Source organism: Triticum urartu, unplaced genomic scaffold (assembly GCF_003073215.2).
Source record: "Triticum urartu cultivar G1812 unplaced genomic scaffold, Tu2.1 TuUngrouped_contig_9024, whole genome shotgun sequence".
Lineage (NCBI taxonomy): Eukaryota > Viridiplantae > Streptophyta > Magnoliopsida > Poales > Poaceae > Triticum > Triticum urartu.
In genome coordinates, this window is record NW_024120032.1 from 1 (window position 1) to 7,885 (window position 7,885).

The 7,885-nt window shown below is 54.0% G+C and overlaps 1 pseudogene; it reads right to left on the bottom strand.

Annotated features, from left to right (window-relative positions):
- Nucleotides 1–5,612: 5,612 nt before the first annotated feature.
- On the bottom strand, nucleotides 5,613–6,198 carry LOC125532093 (annotated as a pseudogene).
- Between the last annotated feature and the right edge of the window lie 1,687 nt (nucleotides 6,199–7,885).

Consider the following 7,885-nt stretch of genomic DNA (forward strand, 5'->3'; position numbering starts at 1 on the left):
CGGGGCTCGGGTCGAAGAGGTAGGAGTCGAGCGCGCCGTGCTCCGTGAACTCGTACACCAGCGCGCGCACGTCGGCGTCGTAGCAGAAACCGAAGAGCTTGACGAGGTTGATGTGGTCTGTCCGTGCGATGGTGCCCACCTTCGCCATGAACTGCTCCTGAGAGGTCCTGTCATCTTGGCCGGGGTGGAGGCGTTTCACGGCAACCGTGAGGCCGTTGGGCAGCATGCTCTTTTAGTGGCGGAGCTTGCCGAAGATCACCAGGGAAAAACAAAAATCTTCAGTGGTTGGGGGGCAAAATGCTAAAAAAGTCTAATCTAAGCCTCCCTAAATATTTTTTCTTTAGAAATTGATCAAAGGCTGGGGGGGCATCTGTCGTTGTCGAGGCGATCGAGTAGGGAGAGAGAGAGATCGATGAGAGGAAGAAGAAGACAGTGTGTTTTTGTGCCGGGCGGACTCCCCAGCTTTTCCGTGTTCTCTTTCTCTTGGTTATTCTGTTACAAGATCTACCTAGCTAACTAACCCGGCCAGCCCGCTGCGATCCGGAGATGCCGCGCCATCCCACGACTTCCAGCTCGCACGCGTGCCACGCTGACTGGGAGGAGCAAAACAGAAAGAACAGGACGGGGGCGATCGTGTGTAGACTCGGCCCTCTCTCTACTTCTACGTGCATGCTGCATGTGTACATCACATCAACAGCGATGCATTGCTTATTCTAAGCAAAATCAAACTAGAACTAGCACACACTCACGTGTGGTGGAGCTTATCCTAACAATTCTCCTCCTTAAGCTCCATTCGCCTTGCTGATCTCCCTGACGCCCAGCCTCTATCGCATTTCAACATGTCTCACACGACCCAAAGCCTTTGTCAGTATGTCAGCAAGTTGATCATTAGTACCAACATGATCAAGCTCCAACTGTTTCTCTTCCACACACTCCCGTATGAAGTGATACTTCACGTCTATGTGTTTGCTTCTGTCATGGTGGATAGGATTCTTTGCCAGTGCAATTGCTGATTTGTTGTCAACCAAAAGTTGGAACTTGATTGGCGCTTCGCCCTTCATCTCAGCAAGCAGGTGGCTCAGCCAAAGGCCTTGACAAGTTGCTGCCCCAGCTGCCACATATTCCGCCTCACACGAGCTCATAGAAACTACCTTTTGTTTCTGCGAGGTCCATGAGATAGGATTGCCGCCGAAAAAGAACACCTGACCAGAAGTGCTTCTTCTATCCCCAAGGTCATCGGCGTGGTCACTGTCACTGTAACCGAGCAATCCACCAGCTCCTCCTCGTGCGTAGCTGCAGCCGTAGCTGAGTGTGCCCTGAACATACCGCAGGATTTGTTTTACAGCCATCCAGTGTGTCATTGTCGGTCTCTCCATGAACCTGCTCACCAAGCCCACTGAATAAGTGATGTCAGGCCTCGTGTGAGTTAAGTACCTCAGGCTTCCAATGACACTGCGGTAGAGAGAGGGATCAAACGGCTTGACTTCATCTTCTTTTTTCAGCTTGAGTCTGCATTCCATTGGAGTGTGACAGCTGTTGCAGCCAGTCATTCCGGCCAGCTCGAGAATCTTCTCCGCATAGCTGCGTTGACTCAACGTGATCGAACCCTCAGACTGAGCCACCTCTATCCCCAAGTAGTAGCTTAGGAGACCAAGATCGCTCATCTTAAAGAGCTTCTGCATCTAAATCTTGAACTGGATGATGTGATCTCGGTCAGTGCCTGTGATTATCAAGTCATCGACATACACTCCCACAAGCAGGTATGAGTGTGCATCCCCCTTCCGGTAGACAGCATGCTCCAGAGGGCTTCGAGTGAACCCAAGTGTGCTTAGTGTCGCGTCAAGCTTTGCATACCACGCCCTTGGGGCTTGGCGCAGACCATAGAGTGCCTTATTCAGCTTCAACACTTGGTTCTCCTTCCCAGCAATGACATAGCCTGGCGGTTGTCCAACATACACCTCCTCGAAGAGATCACCATTCAGGAAGGCTGATTTCACATCCATATGGTGCACCTCCCAGCCTGAATGCGCGGCCAGAGCCAGGAAGATCCGGACTGTCTCCATCCTTGCAACAGGAGCGAAAACCTCTTCAAAGTCGATTCCTTCTCTCTGTGCATAACCCTTTGCAACTAAGCGTGCCTTGTGTTTGATCACCTTGCCATCTGGATCACGCTTCACCTTGTAGACCCATTTGAGCCCAATCGCCTTGTGCCCGCGTGGAAGAGCTGCGAGCTCCCAAGTGTTGCTCTCAGCAATGGAATCCATCTCCGCGTCCATGGTAGCTTTCCAGGCAGCGTCAGACATGGCGTCGGCGATGCTCGCTGGCTCCTCGGCACTGAGAAGACAGAGCAACATCGCCTCACGCACTGCCTCTCCCTCCGTCTCATCGAGGACGCAGGAGATCCGCCGATACCGAATGTTTCCGGTGTCCACATCGCGACGGTTCTCATCGTGACTCGGTGGCGTGGCCCAGCGAATCTCCCGCCTCGCAAACTGCGTCTCCGTCCCGCCTTGAGGTGAGCTGAGCGCGCTCGACTCGGGTGAGGAGCCACTCTCGCTCGTCTCTGATGTGAGCCGCGAGGACGATGCCACTGACGATGCTTGCGCCGGGGTCTTGGGGCTGGCAGGTGGCGAGGGCGTTGGGGATGCCGCGCCACTGTCCAGCTCGTGCACTCCTTTCCCCGTGGTGTAAACCACGCTGAAAGTTGCTGGAGCGGTCACGCTCGCGCCCGTGCTCTGAGCGCTCCACGTCCACGACCTGCTTTCCTAAAGACCACATCCCGCGTGAGATGAACCTTCTTCGTCGCAGGGTTGTACACTCTGTAGGCCTTGGATCCCTCCTCGTAGCCAACAAAGACCATCGGCGTCGAACGATCGCTCAACTTGTTGATCCCCGGCCCGACTCTCTTGACATGAACCGTGCACCCAAACGTACGCAAATGATGCACGCTGGGTTTACGGCCGTGCCACGCCTCATATGGGGTGACACCATCCAGGCTGCGTGTGAGGGCGCGGTTCAGAATGTAGACGGCTGTCTTGACTGCTTCTGCCCAGAAGAACGACGGCATGCTCATGCTCTTCAACATGCACCTAGCCATCTCCACCACGGTTTGATTTCGCCGTTCCACTACCCCGTTTTGCTGAGGTGAGTAAGGGGCCGTGGTGTAATGCTTGACTCCGATCTCCTCACAGTACGCCTTGAATTCACCGGAGTTGAACTCCCCCCCGCGATCTGAGTGGAAGGCGCGTAACTTGCACCGGCCGTCTGCTTCTGCCAAAGCCTTGACCCTTTTGAAGCGTTGGAATGCCTCGTCCATGGACTTCAGGAGCTCTACCCACATGTAGCGACTGAAATCATCAACTATCAGCAGAAAATACTGGTTACCTGCGGGTGTGGTTGGCTCGATCGGCCCGCAAAGGTCCGTGTGCACAAGCTCTAGTGCGCGCTCTGCGCGGTATGTAGTTGCCTGAGGAAATGGGGCTGCTTCCCAAGTGCACATCCATCACAGTATTCCTCCACACGATCAATGACGGGCATGACACGCGCCATCTGCTTCGTAGACATGGTGCGGAGTGCTCGAAAGTGCAGGTGTCCCATGCATGCGTGCCACCTCCAGGTTGCATCATCTCCTTGGGCCATCAGACAGGCAGGAGCGTCAATGATGAGGCGCTCTGTGTAGAGCCGGCTGCCGGACCGTCTGACCCGTGCGAGGACTTGCCACGCCGGATCACGTATTGACATGATGCCGCTCTCAATGGTGATAGAGCAGCCGCCCTCGTCCAGCTGTCCCACGGAGATGATGTTGCTTCGCAGGCTCGGGATGAAGAAGACGCCCGCGAGTGCTCGTTGGTTCCCACTTTGGCAGCGAAACACGACAGAGCCGCACCCTTGAATGGCAACATGCGACCCATCGCCGAACTTGACAGTGCCGTGCACGCTCTCGTCGAGCATGGCGAACACGGTTCTGTCCCCTGTCATGTGACTTGAAGCGCCAGTGTCAAAGTACCAGAGGCCCTCGGGCGAGGGGACATGGATTACCTTATCTTCATTGAGAAAGACAGCTTGTGGTGCCACAATCTCCGGCGTGGTGACAGTGGTGACCACGGCCATGAGCAGGCCCTGATCATGATCCTCGCCCGCCTGGGCCAGGTGCGCCTGCTCGTTCCTTCCCTTCTGCTCTTGCTCCCAAAGCCACGTGCGGCACTCCTTCTTCCAATGACCTGGGATCCCGCAGTGATGACATTTGCCCTTTTTCTTCTTACCGCCGGAGGCACTTGTGCCCGCTCCCGACGCGCCCTTGCCGCCGCCAGGCGGCTTACCTTTTGCAGGTGACTTGTTCTTCCCATTGTTGCCGCCGCCGCCAGACGACGAACCGCCACCAGCGCCCAGCTTCTCTCGGGCCAACCAGTCCTCATGTGTGAGCAGAAGGCGACCGGAGGATTGCGTGCCGTCGTCGAGCTCGTAGTTGTCCTCGCAGGCAGAGAAGCGGCCGACGAGCTCCTCAATCGACAGCGTTTTCAGATCGATCAAGGACTCGATCGCCATGGCCATCGGACGGTACCTTCGCGGCACCACTCGGAGGAATTTTTGCACCGCCTTGTGCTCGGTGACGGAGTCGCCGTACAACTCCAGGTCGGCGACGAGGGCGGAGAGCCGCAGCCCGAAGTCCTCGATGGATTCCCCGTCCTTGAAGCGGAGATCCTCGAACTCCCGCCGGCGCACTTGCGCCTTGGCCTCGTGTGCACGCTCGCTGCCCATCCGCATGGTTTTGATTGTCTCCCACGCGATCTTCACCGTGTCTTTGGCGGCCAGCACGCGCAGCATCTCCGGCGGAACGCCGGTGAGTATAATGCTCAGCGCGCACCGGTCGTCATTTTCGTCGGCGTCGTCGTTGGTCACCGCGGACCAGACGCGGGCAACCTGCAGCTTGACCTGCATCACCAACGCCCACTCCTGATAATTCGTGCGCGTGAGCATCATGGAAGCCCCTGACTCCTCTCGCACGACGCGCTCCACCACCCGATATTCGCCGCTGCCGTCGTCGGTGAGGCGAGCGAGCGACGCCTTGGATGAAGGCGTCCTCGGCGACGACTTGCCGCCGCTCTTGTTCTTCCCGTCCGACTCGTCACCAGACATCACCACGGCGGATCAAACACGGCCACCACGCCAAGGATCAAACACCCGTAGCTCTGATACCAATTGTCGTTGTCGAGGCGATCAAGTAGGGCGAGAGAGAGATCGATGAGAGGAAGAAGAAGACAGTGTGTTTTTGCACCGGGCGGACTCCCCAGCTTTTCCATGTTCTCTTTCTCTTGGTTATTCTGTTACAAGATCTACCTAGCTAACTAACCCGGCCAGCCCGCTGCGATCCGGAGATGCCGCGCCATCCCACGACTTCCAGCTCGCACGCGTGCCACGCTGACCGGGAGGAGCAAAACAGAAAGAACAGGACGGGGGCGATCGTGTGTAGACTCGGCCCCCTCTCTACTTCTACGTGCATGCTGCATGTGTACATCACATCAACAGTGATGCATTGCTTATTCTAAGCAAAAACAAACTAGAACTAGCACACACTCACGTGTGGTGGAGCTTATCCTAACAGCATCGGCCCCCTAGCCCCAGCATAGCTCCGCCATTGTGCCCTTATAGACGGCGCCGAGCCGGGCGGAGTAGCTGTTGGTGAAGCTCGAGAGCTGCTGCGGGGTGAACTGGATGGACTTCTCCCCCGCGATCTCCTTGAGGAACCTCTCCACGGTGGCGTCCCGTATCTAGGAGTCCGGCACCACCGCGTAGAGCACCATGCTCCCAGGCGCAGCCACCGCAGCTGGCATAGTTGTCGTGTTGATGTTGATGGCGGGGGGGGCGCTCTTCCTGACGCACATGTACATGAAGCAGGCTATGGCGACGGTTCCCAAGATGCTCAGCACCGCGATAACTGCATCAATGGCACGCGATTAAAATTCGGAGTTAAACATAGATCATGTCGAACTCTTGTTCTTGATTGCGGCGTCAGATTTGTTGGGAGCGCACTGCCGAAGATGGCGAGGAAGGAGTTGAAGGTGCTGGAGGCTTCTTTGCCAAAATCGTCGTGAAGTGATGGTGGTGAGAAAGTAGACATGTCCATGAATTGGTTTGGTTGTTTGGAGGCAACATATGATTAAGCAAATGATGATTGTGAAGTTTTACACGGACGGGGACACAAATATGAGATCACGATCGACCTAGAAGCAAGCGGTCACTGTTCTTTTTCAAGTGGAGTGAATATAAAAAAACTACCACATTACAGGCTATCGTTCCGAAAAATTACCGTTTTTTTAATTTTTCAAAAAACTACCACAAAAGTGGTGGGCTGTTCCAAAAAACCCAAGTGGCCGAATGGTTACATTTTAAGCGGGGTTATGACATGTGGGGCCCGCCCGTCAGGGTTTTGTCGGCCACAGGGTTGACGGCGCGCGGGTGATGGCCGTTAGGGTGCATGAGCTGTCCTGACCAGGTCAAGACGGACGAGCCGTTCCTATGTTCCCCCCTCAATGTCTCGCTCTCTCTCCCTCGCGCCTCCCTCTTCGACCTAGCCGATGGCGTCGGTGGCGGAGAAACCAGTCGATGGCGGCCATTCAGCAGGTGAAGGTGGACGGGGGGATGGAGGTGGAGAGTACTGAGAGGTTGACAACTGGCCGGGGAGCGGTAGCTTCGCAACCCAGTCGACGGCGCCGCCGCCGCCACAACGGACACCACAGGCTGCACCTCTGACATAGGCTCCTACACCACAGGCTGCACCGCCATCGCCTGAGGATTGCCAGTTCTCTCTTGAGTATAGAGCGGCGAGGTCTCTTGCTGGCGCTGTGCAGGCAGATCCGGCCAACTACCAGCACTGGGCCTCTGCATTTGGAGGGGTGGAGTAAGTTTGTTTTTCTTCTCTTGATGAGCTCCTTCAATAGCTTCTACATTTCTGCTTGTTCAGTTCAAAAAATAGAGCATAATTTAGTTAGTTTTTTGACCAAACCCTAGGTTGATGCTACTGTGATTCATCTTAGAACATGAACATGCACTAAATCAAAGTTGAGGAAACACTCTGTGGCATGTGTTGGATGCACCAGTATCATTTTGCACTGAAGGATTAGTTAGATTGAGTAGAAATGCATGGTGGATTCAGAGAAGCATTTGTTGGATTCAGATTCCTTACTGTACTTTACACTTAGTGTGCGCTGAATTTTGTAGCAAAAAACACTTAGTTAGGCTTTTCAAATAACATATTATGTAATGCAGGCTGGATGATGAAATTTGGGAGGTGAGGCTGCATTTCCAGGGCAGAGATAACATGAAAAGGAGGTTTTCTGTTTCAGACATCACTTTTCTGAACTTGATAGCACTTACTGAAACTGAAGGCTATGCGTGAGATGGCTACATGTATTGGGTAAAAGAACAAGGGATTGGAGAGGAAGGTTTATTGCTTCTGGACAGTCAAGATGCAGTTGAAGAAATGATAGACCACTTTGATTTCACAGTGCTGAATATCATTGTGGCCAAGGCAAATGAAGATATAGATGTTGAATGTAACATGGCTCACAATGTTTGTGAAGAACAAATTCCAATAGGCAGTCCAGTGGGGGGGGGGTCCTGGTTTTGTGTTAAGTCTGTCACAAGATGGAGTGGTCCACCCTCTTGAGGTTAATTTGAACACACAACAGAGCTGTTACTTGAACATTTCAGAAGCCCATGGTGGAGATGATGGACATGCTGGTGGTGAAGAGGATGATGATATTGACAAATCATCTTCAGACTTTGAGATTGATATGGGTGACTATAGAGGGATAAATACGTCTTACAAGGCTTGGAAGAGAGGTGAAGAAAATATTGGAAATGAAGAAGAAATAGATGCTATAGA